General features: G+C 37.5%; 1 pseudogene; it reads right to left on the bottom strand.

The window, feature by feature from the left end:
- Positions 1–691: 691 nt before the first annotated feature.
- Positions 692–16,331, bottom strand: part of LOC102481318 (N-alpha-acetyltransferase 16, NatA auxiliary subunit pseudogene) — a 24,818-nt pseudogene continuing 9,178 nt past the window's right edge.

The raw sequence follows: 16,331 nt of genomic DNA, 5'->3' as shown, positions 1-16,331 counted from the left end.
GGGTAGTGGAGAAGCATTACTTTCAGATAACTTAGTTTAAAGAAAAGACTAAATGCAGTTTGGATAGGTTGATAATGTAAAAGTAACTGTAATCTTCAGTTTTGCCTTTATAGGCTCATTTTGCAATGCAGTGTTTAGCTTTTTCACAAGAAGAGATAGGTTCCATTCCCACATTCTTGCATCTGAATGTCACTAAGACTTGCTTTAACCAGTAATATGTGGTGAAAGTAATACCTTGCTCCTTCTACACCTGAGCCTCAAGAGACCTTACAAGATTCAGTGTTCTCTCTCTCTCTCTTTCTCCCTCTCCTTGTCCCTCTCTGTCACAAAACTCTGCTTCTGCTGTGAGAGTAAGTCCAGACTAGCCTGCTAAAGATTAGAAAACTTTACGGAGGAAAACTCTTCCCAGTGAGGACATCTTGGACCAGCTATGCCTAAGCTCACCTGCTGACTGACTGTAGACAGATGAGCAAGCCAGGATAGCCTAGCCTATTCTAGCCCAGCTCACTGACCCGTAAATTCATGAGCAAAAATAAATGCTCATTGTCTTAACATCTAAGTTTTGAGGTGGGTTTCATGCAGCATTACTGTGACAAGTTGATATATGAGTTCACATGGTAGCTTGATAATTTGGGGGTTATTTAGGCAGATAACTAATGATCTGTAATCTTTGTAAAGTAGGAATAATGAATCAAATGTGGTTGTGGCAGTTCAGTTTGGATGTAACTGTTTCCTAAAAAAATCAAAACAAAAGCTATTTCCTAATGCCTTTAATAAACAAAAGATTATATTTGCTATTTGGAGTATCATAGCTTAGAGCAAGAGATCAGATAACCATTTGAGGTTCCTTTCCTACCTTACTAAAATGTGTAGTGTCAGATTTAACTCAAGAAAATATGGCAGATTTTAACGTCTCTCTTTTTAAATGTGCCTATTCAAATGGTAGAAATTTATATATATATATATATATATATATATATATAAAGCTCAACTGTGGCCAGATAACCAATATATAATTGGAGCAGTTAGGGATAATAAAAAAGAAATTAGTAAAGATTTCTTGTTTGTTTTTAGTTTTTGCTATAGGGCACACGTGCTTACCAGAGAGAGAGAGATCACCCCCACCTCCCCAGGGGGAATGACCACACTGCAGTCCCTTCTCCTCCAAGCTCCTCTCGGGATTCTGGGCACACATGTGTATGTCCCTACAGTGATTTTCAAACTGGGGAATTGGGATTCAAACTGCTCGGTTGGATCGTGGGGGATCCAGTGCCTTCCATGATCCTGAAATGTGTGGAAATTTCTCCCCACCAGCAAGCAAGCACTCAGCCTGCAGTAGGCACCATCTGGGCATCCTCTAATCAATTCTGATGCTATCTCCTTGCAGGTAGCCTCAATCCCACAGGTTGAGGGATCATTCCCACCAAACTGCCCCTGCTTCAAATACCACTAATAGTTGGTGTCTGAACTTCTGACTGGCTGTCAGTTGAAGTTCTTATAACCCTCTTCCTTCTTTGGGTTTAGTTTATTTGCTATAGCAAGTCACAAGCACAGAAAAACAGTTACTGGCTTATAATAAATACTTGAAATGATACACATAACCACATGAAGAGATACATCACAATAGAAATTTTAAATGATACAAATAACCATATGACATAGGGCAATATCCAGAAGGTTCCTGCCACAGGAACTTGTCACTGTAGAGTAGGGGTGTGCCACTCAGCACATGGATGAATTTCTTGCAAGCCTTTACATGTTCAACTGTCTAAAAGCCTTCTGAACTCTGTCCTCATGGGTTATGATGGAGACTTCACTGCACAGGCATGATTGAAACATGAGTAGCCATGTTTGGAAATGAGATGGACTAAAAGATATGATCTAATCCTAACAGGCTTGGCCTCCCTCTGCAGATTTCAAACCTTCCTCCCAGCTATGCCGGAAGGACCTCTCTGGAATGAGAGTCTTGTGATTTATTATTGAAAGGCAAGGGAAGAGTAGTTTCAACAACTTGCCTTAGAGAGATAAAAGGAGCGGGTGAAAGGAGGGCAGAAGTTCAGACTGTCAGCCTTTCTCTTAGCCTGTTCCTATGGTGCTTCAGGAAGCAAGGACAAAAGGCCAAGCAGTTATGAACTAGGAGCAGTGGATGAAAATTTTATACATACACACACATGCGTATAACACACAGATGTATATGCTATCACAATATATGAAACCCAGCAATACTTTTCTTTTGAAGATGTAAAATGTTTTATTTTTAATTAACGATCTTGCACACAGAAACGCCTAAGGAATCCAATAAAACATATGTAACAGTCAGTTCAGCATGGTAGCAGAATAAAAGATCAATATGCAAAAATCAGTTGTATTTCTGTACACTGGCAATGAACAATGCAAAAATGAAATTTTTTTTAGCTTTTTGCCTTGGGGCGTGTGTGCTCGCTGGAGAGAAACAGTAAGAAAGAACATGGGAAATCACCCCCTAGGCTGATGGCCACGCCCCAGTCCCTTGTCCTCCATTCTCTTGGGATTTGGGGTGCACACACAGGTGTGTATAGCATGATTTTCAGGCCTCTGGATCTGGGACTCGAACTGTGGTCAACCATGCCAGAGTCTAGTTCCTTAACCACCACACCACCTGATGGCTCCTTCAAAATGAACGGTTAAAAACAAGTTGTAACCACATCAAAAATAATAACATACGTAGGAATAATTTTAAACAAAAGATGAATAAAACACATATATTGAAAACTATAAAAACAATGGTGTTTTTTGTTTTTTTAGTTTTTGTTATCTCCACTTGCCAGATGGAGATATAGTGAGAGAGAAGGGGGAAGAAGGAAAATGAGAAATCACCCTCCCCCCCAGGAAGGATGCCATGATGCACTTCCTTCTCCTCCATTCTCTCAGGGTTTGGGGCATGTATGCACACATGCCTAGTGTGTCCTTCAAGCCATCATGTCTGGGACTCACCATGAAGTCAGCGGTGTGGACTGCAGCCACCTTAACCACTACACTATAGGCTGGCTCCACTACAAAACACTGTTCTGTATTGTAAAACAAAGTTTTCAAAGTAGTAAACAAGGATGAGCAGCCTTTACTGAAGTTAAACTAACCTCAGGAACTTACCCATTCTCTAAATTTTTCACCTGGGACAAGATTCAAAGGTAATCCAGGTGAAATTGTTGTAGGGTGCTGCCTACTAATTTCTTCATAAATTTGAAACCTCTTCTGAAGTGCTAAGTTACAGAGTTTTTTTCTAAGCCTTCATAATAACACCAATTTTCTGAATTGTGATCAGTCAAGTTTTTTTAATACTTCACTGTCTTCTTTTAGTTCTTTCCAATTTCAACAGTATGTCCCCTTTAAATTTTTCCACCAAAAGTTTCTCACGTATTTCCTGAAGTAGTTCTGCTTTGCTCATCATTTGATTATGTCCTAGGGTCAATTCACTGTATTCCATTTCATTGGGAAGAACTCACTGGGTTTGTGTAAATGCTTTCAATAGTTGTAGTCCCATATCATCATCATCTTCCAGCAAATGGCAGGTAGTACCAAATCCAATCCAGGAAGCGTGTTGTGTTGCACACAACGGAAGAAGCTGGTGTCTCGTCTCTCGGTAACCTTCAAGGTCTCTCACTTGGATCTTCAACAGAGAAAAGTCCCTCAGAATTTGCAGATTATCTAATTTGAGGGCATTCTGGTAACATTTAACAGCTTTATTATGTTTCTTATCAGAACAATGCCCTTCTCTTCACTAGACATGACTCTTGACATCATTGTAAAGTCGTTAGGAATAAATTCATGTGCTGCTGCTTTTTTTTTCCTAGACAGTCCAGTGCTAGTTCTTTCATAGCCTAAGTCTCTCCATGTTCAAATTTGAGGTCTTGCAAAACTTAAGGCCATTTTGTACTGCTTCTGTTCATAACATTTCTTCAAGAGCATTCAATTCCTTGGGTGGGTGGCGGCTGCACATTCAGCATCGTGGCCATTAGTCATTTGGTAGTGAATTCACTTTTGACTAATTGCTTAGAGATTTCTACAACTGTAAGATCATGTGTTTCCCTTTACTGTAGAGAAATTCTGTGACAAAATCTCTCCTGTTCTGTGTTTTGCAACATGATATCCACAGAAAGATTTTGAGTTCAGATTTATAAAAAGGAGTTTCTTCCTTCAGGCAGTCAGCTCAGTAAACGTTGAGGATTCCAATGATCCTAAAAGTATTCAAGTGTTTTGCTACTGTGCACCGAGGCCTGTCTAGACACTCAGTGAATGGACACTGTCTGAGTGTTTCAGGGGTCTAGAAGATGGGTTTAGAGCATCACTTCAATCAGCTTGGTCCCTGAACACCTCATTACATTTATCTTGACCTCAACTTTTTTTTTAACACCAACTCCTTAGAAGGAAGCAAGTATAAAAATAAATTAGTTAAAGCTCCTAAAGTATTGAAGGACTTCCTTTTAGAATTTATCTTGGTAATATTCACTTAGTTGAAAAAAGCAAATAAAACAATGCAAGATATTAATCAATATCAGGATTTAAAGGTGGCTTTACTCTATTGAACTAATAAAATGGAATATTAAATTATAATATTTCTCATTTGCATCATATAACCATAGTTCATCAAAATTATCTTACTGAAGCCAAAAGGAAAGCATAGGACCCTTGTAATACAAAGAATAAAATTTTTCCCTCTCTTTATTTATTGCTGTACTAAGAACAAAATTATTTATGTTCTCCATGACTTGGCTCCAAAATGCTTCAGTAATCTCTGTTGCTTTTCAGGCCTGACAACCAGGCTCTGAATAAAGAATGAATACCAGCTTTGAATGAGCATTTCAGACTCTTTTTTTTTTTTTAAGGCTAGTTATCAATACCTTTTTCTCATTATTGTGAGGCCAGCTGCTCTGAATTTATTTCCACTAGGAAAAAAAAAATTTAACACAACTGAGCATGTATTGAAGTCTTTCTTAGAATATTTATAGTTTCTTCTCTCCTATAAATTTCTTTAATGGCAATGATTTTCAATATTATATAGTATCTGTGCAAATATGATCCCTTGTATGTCATGTGTGTATTTTACTTGAAGAATTTCATTAATTTATTTATTCACCCTGCTGCCTTTAGGCCAGCTTTTTCAATACTACACTTTTGGCACAGGACACAGTCGTGTCTAGGAGTAATGAAATTTCTCGTCTGCCTTTCTAGCCCTGTGTGGAAACAATGTAAAATACACAAAGCCATTAAATCACAGCAAGTTTTCCATTGTAACAACTTCCTGTATTACTTAAAGTGATGACTTCATTCTTACCTATGAAGTGCTGTGCTTCTAACTTTAATGAAAATCTGTTTATCTAGACCATTTCAGATAAAGGAGCACATCTTCTAATATTAATAGTTTATTCTCACTGTTTCTTTTTACTATAATTATTTCTTTTCACTTATTCAACGTTTTTTTGATGCCTGCAGTTTTGAGGCTCTGCTGGGTATTTGGGCCACAGCAGTGAATAGACAGAGCCCTACTTTCTGAGTATTCAGATAAATTAACAAAGAACAATGAAAGTTAAGGGAACTCAGAGAACAGACACCAAACCTAGTGTAGGAAGTCAGGAAAGCCCTCCCTCCAAAAGGAAATGACAGTGAAGGTTTGAGGTGGGCTGTCAATAGGATGACTGTGGAAGTGAGGGTGAGAAGTCTCCTGGGCAGAGCACACAGGTGTGCGAAGGTCTGGAAATGCTCGGTGCAAAACATACAGGGAGTAGGGTGGTTAGAAAAGTAAGCAGGAGCAAATCATCAGAGGATCTTTGGAACCAGATCCTCATCCCTTTAATTCTGTGGGCGATAAAACTGAAGAACTGATAAGTCAGAATATCATTTTAGAAAGATAACTGGTGGCTGCAAAGTGGTAAAAATTCAAGAGAAGTCATCTTGGGGTCAAAAGGCCAGTCAGGCTATTAGAACAGGTGACAGATGACAGGTATGGCAGTGGCAGAGGAGAATAAGATAGATCCAGGAGATATTTAGGATGTAGAATATACTAGATAATTGGAGTGGAAAGAGTCATGGAGGATGATGTCCATGGTCCTGGCTTGTTGATATGAGGAACATTAGAAAAGGAGCAAGTTTGGGAAGATGGCTGGGTGGTTTTGTTTGAAAGCTAAGGCTGAGAGAGGATCCTGATGTTGGAAAGAGAGATTAACCTTACATTAGTGGAAGGAAGCCTCTTATGCAGGAAAGAGAAATAGATGGGGGTGAGAAGTTAAGTTTGAAGTTCTGGTGCAAAAGAAAAACATTTAATGGCATATTTTTCTCTGAAAGAGATGGCAACACTGCTTTGGTTGATTGGTGAAGAGGAGAAACATGAAGTTTTAAGAAAAGTAGAGATGGTTTGAAATAGTCATTGTAGAAAAATAGAGCTTTCCAGGGAAATAGAAAATTATCAGACAGTATTAAAATCTTTGTTGAGGCTAGTGACTGAATTTATAGTGGATCTGCTATGCAATGAGATTTTTTTCCCCCAGCAGTCTAAAGAAATTGTCAGAAAGAGATAGTTGAATTCATTGATCCAGAGTTGGAATTTTGAGTGGTAAAAAAGGACTATCTCTAGCAAAGATTAACCGATTTCCTTCATATTTTAATCCCATGGTTAAATTCTCATGTTAAAGTTCTTCTTATCTGATTTGCTGTGATAATAGTGTGATCTTTTCACTTTAAGTATATCCACAGGCTCCCCTACTTTGTCAGATCATTCAAATGACTCTTCCTATCTTTTTAAGACTTTATTACACCTCCCCTAGATTTAATATCATCTTGGTTTTCTTAGAGTCATTATGCAATCCCTTCTTTTTTATCCTGTTAGGCTTACAGAATTCCAGCCTTATTTTCATTTCAGCACATTCATTTTCCCTTTATTCTGTTATCTTTCAAATCTAGAAATCTACGAGTTCTGTAGAAGATCATTCTGCTGTGAAGGTTACGTAATAGGAAACAAAGAAGCAGCCAAGGGAGGCTTTTGGGATTCAAGTTTTTGTCGTCCCTTTCATGTCTGAGTTATCTCATCTGCTTAATTTACTCTGTCGGCAGGAATCTTTTTTCTCTTGAGAACATTTCCCTCAGCTCAGAAAAATAAACACTTACGCTTGCATCTGTTAGTTTTGGTTTTTTTGGAGTATATTAAAATAAGTCCAGATTGTTAGATTTGATTTTTGGACTGGTTAATTTTCTATAGGTTTTCGGCAATAGACTTAGCCAGATATTTCAGAAATGTCTGACATAGCATCTCAGCAAAAGAATATGGATAACTCAATGGAAAAGGCTTGCCTTTATTAATAAAATAACTCAGGAAGGGCCTATCAACCAAATACTAAGCTTTTTATCTAGATAACAAAAATCAACCATTCCTTTTGCTGTTTAATTTTTTTATTGTAAACAGGCATGCAGAAAAGTTTCAGCTTAGTAGTCTATCACAATAACTATTCTCTAGGCCAATCAAAGGACAATTGTCATCATTTCCGAAGCCTTTTTCAGGCCACCTCCCAATCACTACCCTTTTCCTAACTCCAAACCCAAGGTAGCTACTACCTTGACTTACAATAATCACTTCTTTGATTCTTTGGTTCTTCTAGACTCTTACCACCTAATCATGTGTCTGAATACTATCATTTAATTTTGCCTTTATTTTGGGCTTTATATAAATGAGTCAGTATGTCTGGTTTCTCTTGAAATTTTGTGCGAGTCAGCAATGTTCTTACTTGTAACTGTGCTTTGTTTGTTTTGATTGCTTTATAGTAGTCCACGGTAGATGTAGTACAGTATGCCCATTCTTCTGTGGCTGGGTCTTTAGCCTGCAGTTTGGGGTCTTTCCATACAGTATTACTGTGAACAATTGATTGTATTTTCCCTGTTTGGGGTGCAGGCATTTCTGTTTATACCTAGAAGCAAAATCACCAAATCATAAGATAGACATCTCTTCAGCTATAATATAGAATGCCAAATTGTTTCCAAAGAAATCGTATCAATTTATTTCCCTACCAGTAATATGAACGTTCCTATTGCTCCATATTCTTGTCACCACCCTGCGCTATTATTTTGTTTCATTTTAGGCATTCCAGTGGGTGTGTGACAATATCTCATTATGGTTTAAATTTTCTTTTTCCTGATTACTAGTAAGGCTGAGCATCTTTATGTGTATTTACTAGCTGTATCTTCTCTAACTCTGTGGCTTATCTTCTCTCTTTAACGATACCTTTAAAAAGAAGTACTAATTTTAATGTACAGTTTATCAAGCTTTGTTATGGTTAATGCTTTTTGTGTCCTATTTAAGAAATATTTCCTATGTCAAGGTTATAAATGATTCTTCTATATTGTCTCCTAGAGACTATGTTAGTTTGCCATTCACATTTAGATCTATGATCCCTGGAATTGATTTTTGTGTGTGGTATAAGATGGGAGTTCAGTTTCATTTTGTTTTCATTTTAACTATCTATTCAAACCAGCAACATGTATTGAAAGAATATCTTTTCCCAACTAATTTGCAAGGCCAATTTATCAAAAATATATCAACATAAATACAGATATGTCTGACTATTTAATGACAACAGAATAGATACAAATACGAGTCTAATTATTGACTTTATTCCATTACTCTATCCTTATACCAGTGTCACAGTTTTTTAATTGTTACAAGCTTATAGAAAGAGTTAATATCTAGAAAGCAAGCCTGTCTACTTCATTGCTTTTCTTTAAAATTATCTTTACTTTGTTCTTGGCTCTTTACATTTCTGTGTAAATTTTAACATCAGATGACAGTTAACAGTTTGGATCTTCAGAGGCACAACAACACTTAGATTGGCCTTGATAAACAGGAGTCCATTGTAGACCTTCATTTCTGCCACTGTGGCTGTGCCCCTGCATATGGGCCATGTTTTTGTGCCCTCATGCAAGCTTTTTTTTTTTTTCCCTAGCTTTAGCATAGCAGAACTGAGCACTTAAACTGAGTATTTAAATGTCTCTAGAATTTTTCACTTCTAATGAACAGATCTTCAGTCAGCTGCTCAGCCGTATCTGTCTTTCCACAGCAAGAAATAAGGGCCTCATTGTAAGCCACCTAACTAAGCTTTCACACTTAGACTTTAACTGCTTGTTGACAGCTCTAACTTTCTCATTATCCTTTTGCAGGGCATCATAGCAATTTAGCAATAACCAGACAACTCTGTTGTCCATGGAGCATTTTTCTCCTCATTTCATTCAAATGTCTGAATCATTACACTCAGAAAGGCATTCTCCTTAGTGGGACATTTTTCTAGGTCACCGTTGATGAAATCTTCAGCAACGTGGCCACTGCCTTATGCCAGGGACTATTCTTGTTCTACATTCCACTCAGGAGAGGACATCGTTTTTGCCTATCAATTAATGACTCAGTCAGTCTAAAACTGTCCTAACACTTCTGTTTCAGACTACTGCTACTACCTAGGTTAGTCTAGGTCTTTGGAGATACATTTGCTAAGAAAGGATTAAATGTCTAAGAATTTTATTGGAGGAAATGCCTGTAAGGAAAAAGAGGGGTGGCGAGAAAGTATGCAGAAAACTTTTAGAGGGCAATAGAGTGAAGAGAAAAAGGATTGAATAGAAATTATCTTAGACTGCAGTGCTATTGTAAGAGAAGTTTGGCCAGGTCTGTGGGCAATCCTCAAGCCACAGTTATCTGTTACTAGAATTGGGACGGTATGATTAACCTTGCTGTGCTTAGCCACTGGGGCTGGGAGTGGCCGAAGATAAGTTCTTCCTCAGCATAAATGTGGTCCTAGATGCAGAAGGCCAGGAGCTGGGGCTAGAGATCAGCTGTGCTCCCCTCAGCAGGAGATGTGAATGCTCCACTTTCTTGGTCATACAGATTGCCTTGGCACCTTTGTCAAAATCAGATGAGTCTGTAGGCTCTTTACTATTGCGTGGGATTATTCGTCAGTGCCCTTCCAGAAACACACAGTTGTTTTTTTGTTTGCTTTTTAAGAATTATTTATTTACTTTTGTTATTATTTTAAATTTTCTATTTTAATTTTCACAACTGTGAAAAGAGAAAGCAAACCTTCATGTCCAGGACTCAAACTGGGCTCTAACCAGCATGTGATTACTAGAAACTTTCAAGTCTTGGAGTCAGATACCGTCAAGTCCAAATTATTCTTTTTCAAGATTGCTTTACATACTCTAGGTCTTTTATGTTCCCGTGTGAATTTTAGAGTAAGTACATCAATTTGTTAAAAAAAAAAAATTTTCCTGGGATTTTGACAGGAATTGCTTTGAATCTATAGCTCCACAGATTAATGTTGAGTCTTACACTCAATGAGCGTAGTTTATCTCTGTCTATTTAATTCTTCTCATTCTCAACAGTATTTTGTAGTTTTCAATGTAGAAGTTTTGCATGTGTTCCGTTGAGATTTTTTCCTATTTTGTTTTTGATGGTTTTTAATTTTTTTAAATTTCACTTTCCAGTTGTTGGCTGTTAGTATACAGAAGTACAGTTGACTTTTACGTATTGATTTGTGTCCTACAAACTTGTCGAACTCATTTATTAGTTTTAATACTTGTTCTGTGAATTTCTTAGCAATTTTAATGTATACAATCATGTGGTCTGTGAATAGAGACAAGGCACTTTTTTTCTGATCTGTAGGTTTTCTATTTCTTTTTCTCATTTTATTACCCTGGCTAGGACTTTCAGTACAATGCTGAATAGGGCTGGTAAGAACAGACATCCTTGTTTGATCCCATTATTAGTGGGAAACATTCTATATTTCACCACCAAGTATGATGTTAGCTATAGGATTTTTTGTAGATGCCCATTAACAGATTAAAGAAGTTTTCTTCAAGGCCAGATTTGGAGTTGAATTTTGTCAGATGCTTTAAAGTTCCATATCTATTGAACTGATGATACGGTTTTTCTCCTTTATTTTTTTATTGGGTTTTGGGGAAAGTCATGAAGCATTTTTGCTTAGGAAAACAGAAGAATACATTATGACTTTCCTAACACCCTAATAATATAATGGTCTGCATTGACTGATTTTTAAATATTAAATCAACCTTACATTCTTAAGTAAGCCCTTACTTGATCATGACCCTTTGTATATATTGTAGGATTTAATTTGCTATGTTTCATTAAAGATTTTTGTATTGCTGCTCAGGAGAAATAGTAGTTTTCTTTTTCTGGATTGTCTTTATCAGATTTTGCTATCAGTATTATGCTCGTTTTATTAAAGTGTTTCCTCCCTTGTTTTCTGAGAGTTTGTGTCAGATTGGTATTATTTCTTCTATAATTATCTGGGTCTAGTTTTCTTTGTGGGGAATTTTTCTTAATGAAGTATTTAACTATTTTAATAGATATCAGGTTATTTGGCTTTTCAGTTGCATCCATTTTACCTAAATTATTGGATTTATTGGCATACTGTTGTTGATAACATTCCCTTAATGTCCTTTTACTGTCTGTAGAATCTGGTGATACAGGTTTCTTTTTATGTATCTGCTTGGAATCCCATTGGGTTCTTGAATCTGTGGTATCTTTCAGCAGTTTTGGACTGTTTTCAGCCAGTCCATAATCTCTTTTAAAAGTTCTCTGCTCTGGGGCCAGAAGTTACCATAATGGCTATGTTGCTGGACTCCCATGTAGTCGACTGTGGTTCTAGTCCCAGACCTGGTGGCTTAAACTCACGCCAGGTGCGTGTGCGTGCATGGCCAAGATTCTGAGAAGAGAAAAGAGAAAGGATTGCAGCGTGGCCATCCCCCCTGGGGGGTGATTCTCACTTTCTGTCTCTCTCTGTCTTTCTGGCGAGCGCACGCGCTCTGTAGCAAAAAAACCCTTAAAAACGAGGGCCCCCGCTCTGTATAAAAAAAACCCTTAAAAAAAAAAAAAAAAAAAAAAAAAAAAAAAAACTTAAAAAATTTAAAAAATAAAAAACAAAGTTCTCTGCTCTATTTTCTTTCTTTTCCTCTAGGAATTCTAATTTCCCACATATTAGACATTCTCACTCTCTCCTCTTTGTCTCTTAACCTCTGTTCTATGTTTTCCATCCTTTAATCTATCTGTGTTTCATCTGGTTATTTTCTTTCGACTTCCTTTGTGATTTACTTAGTGAATAACTTGCTATTGTACCCACCAACTGAATTCCTTTTTTCTATTCTGTGTTTATCATTTCTGGAATTTCCAATTTTTGAAGAGTTTCTAGTTCTGTCAAAATTTTTAATCTTGTCTGTTATTCTTTGAACATAGTAAGGATTGCTATTTTAACATGTGTCTGATCATTTCAGCATCTGGGGCCCTTATTCAGTAAGGCTGAATTGCAGGCCTGGCAAGGCCTATCTATTTCGGACTCAGCCTTACTTCAGCAGAACAGCTTTGTAGGTCTCAGCGTGAAGTGAGGAGATGCACCTGGCCTCCTCTCACAGCCAGTCCCACACTTCAGTTTCTGTCCTTTGAGGACTATGAAGGTGTTAGAAGTAGGGCTTCTTTTCTCAATAATTACCTCAAGAATCATTCAACTCACCCAAGAGAAAAGTGACCTTTAATATCAAGCCATCAAACACCTTCTTATCTTGACCTGATAATTCTTTACTAACTTGTTACCTCTTAGGTGGTTTTAAGCATATGTCTATATTTTGTCTAGCTTTTCTTTCTTTTTTTAAAATTTTTACCAGAGGGTGTATGCCAAAGACAGGATGAGGGAGAAAACGCTCCTTACAGGGAATGGTCACACCACCCTCTCTCCTTTCTTCACCTGTCAGGATTTGGGGCCTGCACACACACACACCCAGTGTGTTTTCAAGCCACCGAATCCAGTACTTGAACCAAGGGACTCAGCCATAAGGAATCTGGCTGCCTTAACCAGGCCATAGAGCCCATCCTGGTCCAGCTTTACTAACTGTCTTCATCAAAACAGTGTATCCAGATGACCTTTTCTACTACCTCATTGCAGTCCCTTTCTGATACTTCTAAAAAGTAGAACTTGGGACTAGGTGATGGTACAGCCATAAAATGCAACATTCTGCAAGGCTGACCCACCTGGGAAGGTTCTGATCTCTCTGAGCACATCAGGCACACACATGTCCACGATCCAGAGCCAGCTAGGGGTAGATCGTGACATCAAGGCCCTGTTGGGGATGGGGGAGCTATCTCTCTGCTTCTCCCTCTCTCTCTCCCTCTCTCTCTCTCTCACTCATGGAAGAAATAAATAAGTAAGACTTTTTTTTTTTTAATTTGCCATAGGGCCCATGCATTCTCTGTAGAGAGAGAGAGAGAGAAATTGAGAGAAGGAAAGTGAGAAAGCATCTCCTGGAGGGATGGCTATGCCACAAGACCTTCTCCTCTAGAGATTTTGTGCACATGTGCTTATGCGCCTGGCGTGTTTTTCAAGCCACAGAGTCTAAGATGTGAACTACACAGTCAGCTGTGTGGGATTCATCACCATGCCACTGGCTGGCCCAAATAAAACATTTTTTAAAAAGATAAAAATTAATAGCCAAACATTTTTTCATCTTAGCATGAGTTACATAAAATGCACAGTTTCCAAATTTTCACTGAATTTATTGGGCTTGCAATTAAACTGTTTGTTGCATGCAGCTGCATTTTAAGACATCAAAACAAAAAGAATTGTGAACAATTCAGGTTATTTTTAACTAACAAAGGAAAGTATTCAAAAGCTACTGAGGCATACGTAAGTGGAGATAGTGCATCCCTAGAGTATTTTGAGGAATAAGAAAGAGCAAGTGACAGCCTGTCAAATGGCTCCCAATTTACTGCTTGGGGACTTCCAGGATGCTATTAGAAGTTGTGCGACTGGCAAAAACATCATCATAAATCAAAATTCCCCATGGGCACTTTACTTTGAAGCACTCTTGCTTAAGGGAGGGCAAGTGTGTTTGAAACATTTATTTATACTTCAATTCTATTTTAACTTTTTAGTAACCATAGACTCGTTGATTACAGACGATAGCCAACACAGTATTATCACTGATATTATTTTTGTTAGAGGGTACAGACTGTGTCTTTCGGGTTTTTCCACTCCCAGTTCTTGGGACTATACATTGTTTGTTAAAATAAAACGTTAGCTATCTAGAATTCTTGAAAAATAAATCATCCAGATGGGTCTTCTTTTCAGACTAGTAAAGGAAAAAAATTTGCATGCTATAAAGAAATGTTACTACCATGACCATACTCCCCCTACCCACCATCTGTTATTTTTATGCCAGGGACTATCCTAAGTAGTTTACATTCTTAATTTTATTTAATCCTTTTAACAATAGGATGAGGTAAAAGGTTATCATCTCCATTTTTCAGAGGAACTTTCTCATGTTCATTTTGTGTCCCTTGCACTTGATATGGGCCATAGTTCATTGGAGACCTTCAATAATGTCTGTTAAGATAACAAAGGAATAAATGAATTCGTGTCATTATTATCAGAATTCGTTACCTTGAGTTTCTAAAAATAATAGAAGTGGAAATAGATATAGATGGGTGTGCTATGTGAAGCCTACAGTGTGTTTCCATCCTAATACTTGAAACTTGCTTTCGTATTCTTTAATTCATTCAACTAACATTTACTAATAGTTACTATATACCAAGGACAAAAGTCTATTATATGCCTACAAAGATAAGGGACACCTAGATTTGAAGTAGGTTACTTTCCCATAAAGTAATGACGTTGGTCAACTCTTCCTCTTTTAAGAAGCGTAAGATGTTTTGGGACTTTTTTCCTAGCAAGATTTATTAGAAACCAGAAACTAGAATACATGTACCATAGGGAGTTTTCTGGCTATCAACAGAATTCTCTTCTTTCTTGTTCCATGTGTGTTGACCTGTCAGCTTGATAGATCGCATTAATACAGTGAGTAGCAGATTCCTCAAGTTAGTTTCTCTCCACTCTTTTGTTTACTTATATTTTTCATTCATGAAGGGAAGAGTAGCCTCTCAGTTACCCAGAGGTTATCAAATCTGGCTGATCATCAAAATCATCTGTGGAATTTTTAGGAATTTCTCAGCCATTATCTCATCAAATATTTCTTCTTTTATGTGTTCTCTCCCAGTTACATTGATACTAGATCATACGACACTGTTTCATACTTTTTGAATGCTCTATTCTGCCTCCTTTCCCACCACCCATACACTTCATCTCTTTGTGTTTCAGTTTGAGGTAGTTTCTGTTGCTGTGTCTTTGGAATTCACTGGTTCTTTCTATGGCTATGTTGAGTCTACTAATTTCAGAGGCACTCCACCATTTCCATTTCATTCTTTCTTAGTTTCCATCTCTCTGCTGAAATTCCCTTCTGATCCTGCATGTTGTCTGCCTTTTCTACTAGAGCCTTTTTAAGAAATTACCAGAAGGCATGTATGCTCCCCAGAGAGAGAGAAAAAGGAAACATACACACATGCCTGATGTGTTTTTCAAGTCACCAGAGCTGAGATTTGAACCATAGCCATGGGGGATCTGGCTCACTATGCACCATGGGATCAGCCCTCCACTAGCACCTCTAATGTAGTAATCATTGTTGTTTTAAAATCCCTCTCTCTGCTACTTCCACTAGGAGTAGGTATTACATAGGCCCACCAGGTGGCATGGAGGTTAAGACAGCTGGATCCCACATAGCTAGCTGCATGGCTTGAAAAACATGCTGGGCACATATGCGTGTGTACTCAAAGTCCCAAGAGGAGAATGGAAGAGAAGAAAATATGGCATGGTCATCCCCCCAGGGAGTGCTCTCTCTCTCTCTCTCTCTCTCTCTCGTGAGCACATGTGCCCTATAACAAATTGAATCAGAAAAAAATAAGTACTGCAGATTTAGCATCCTTAAACTCTCTGAGTGCTGACATATTACAAGAGGAAAGTTAAACATGTGACATCATGATAGGTTACAGTCAAATACTGCAATATAAAAATACTGTATAATGTTACTACTTTTCAGCTATATATATAAGGTGTGTATGAGACATATTGGGTCTTCAGAAAAGTCATACATATTTTTCTATGGTTTTCCATGCAAAATTATGTCATGACTTCCGACAATCCAATGAGTTTCATGTTTACGTGTGGGTCCCACCCCTAAGACAGCTTATTGTTTATATGTAAATATTTGGAATATAAAATCTAGGATTCTAACTGTGCAGTTGGTCATGTGGGATTTTGCTCCCTTATCCACCAGATTACAAGACTAGCACAATAAGTTTTTATTTTTTTTTTTTTTTTATATCTTGGTTGGTAGATGAGTCAATGTTTAAATGGTCATTTATCATTTACCATATAAAAGAAAAGCTATTACCCCAAATTCATTTTTACAGTTTCAGGCAAACAGAC

This window comes from Tupaia chinensis, unplaced genomic scaffold (assembly GCF_000334495.1).
Source record: "Tupaia chinensis unplaced genomic scaffold, TupChi_1.0 Scaffold000527_1, whole genome shotgun sequence".
Taxonomy (NCBI): Eukaryota; Metazoa; Chordata; class Mammalia; order Scandentia; family Tupaiidae; genus Tupaia; species Tupaia belangeri.
Note: the sequence above shows the minus strand (reverse complement) of the source record. Positions and strands in the feature narration are given on the sequence as shown.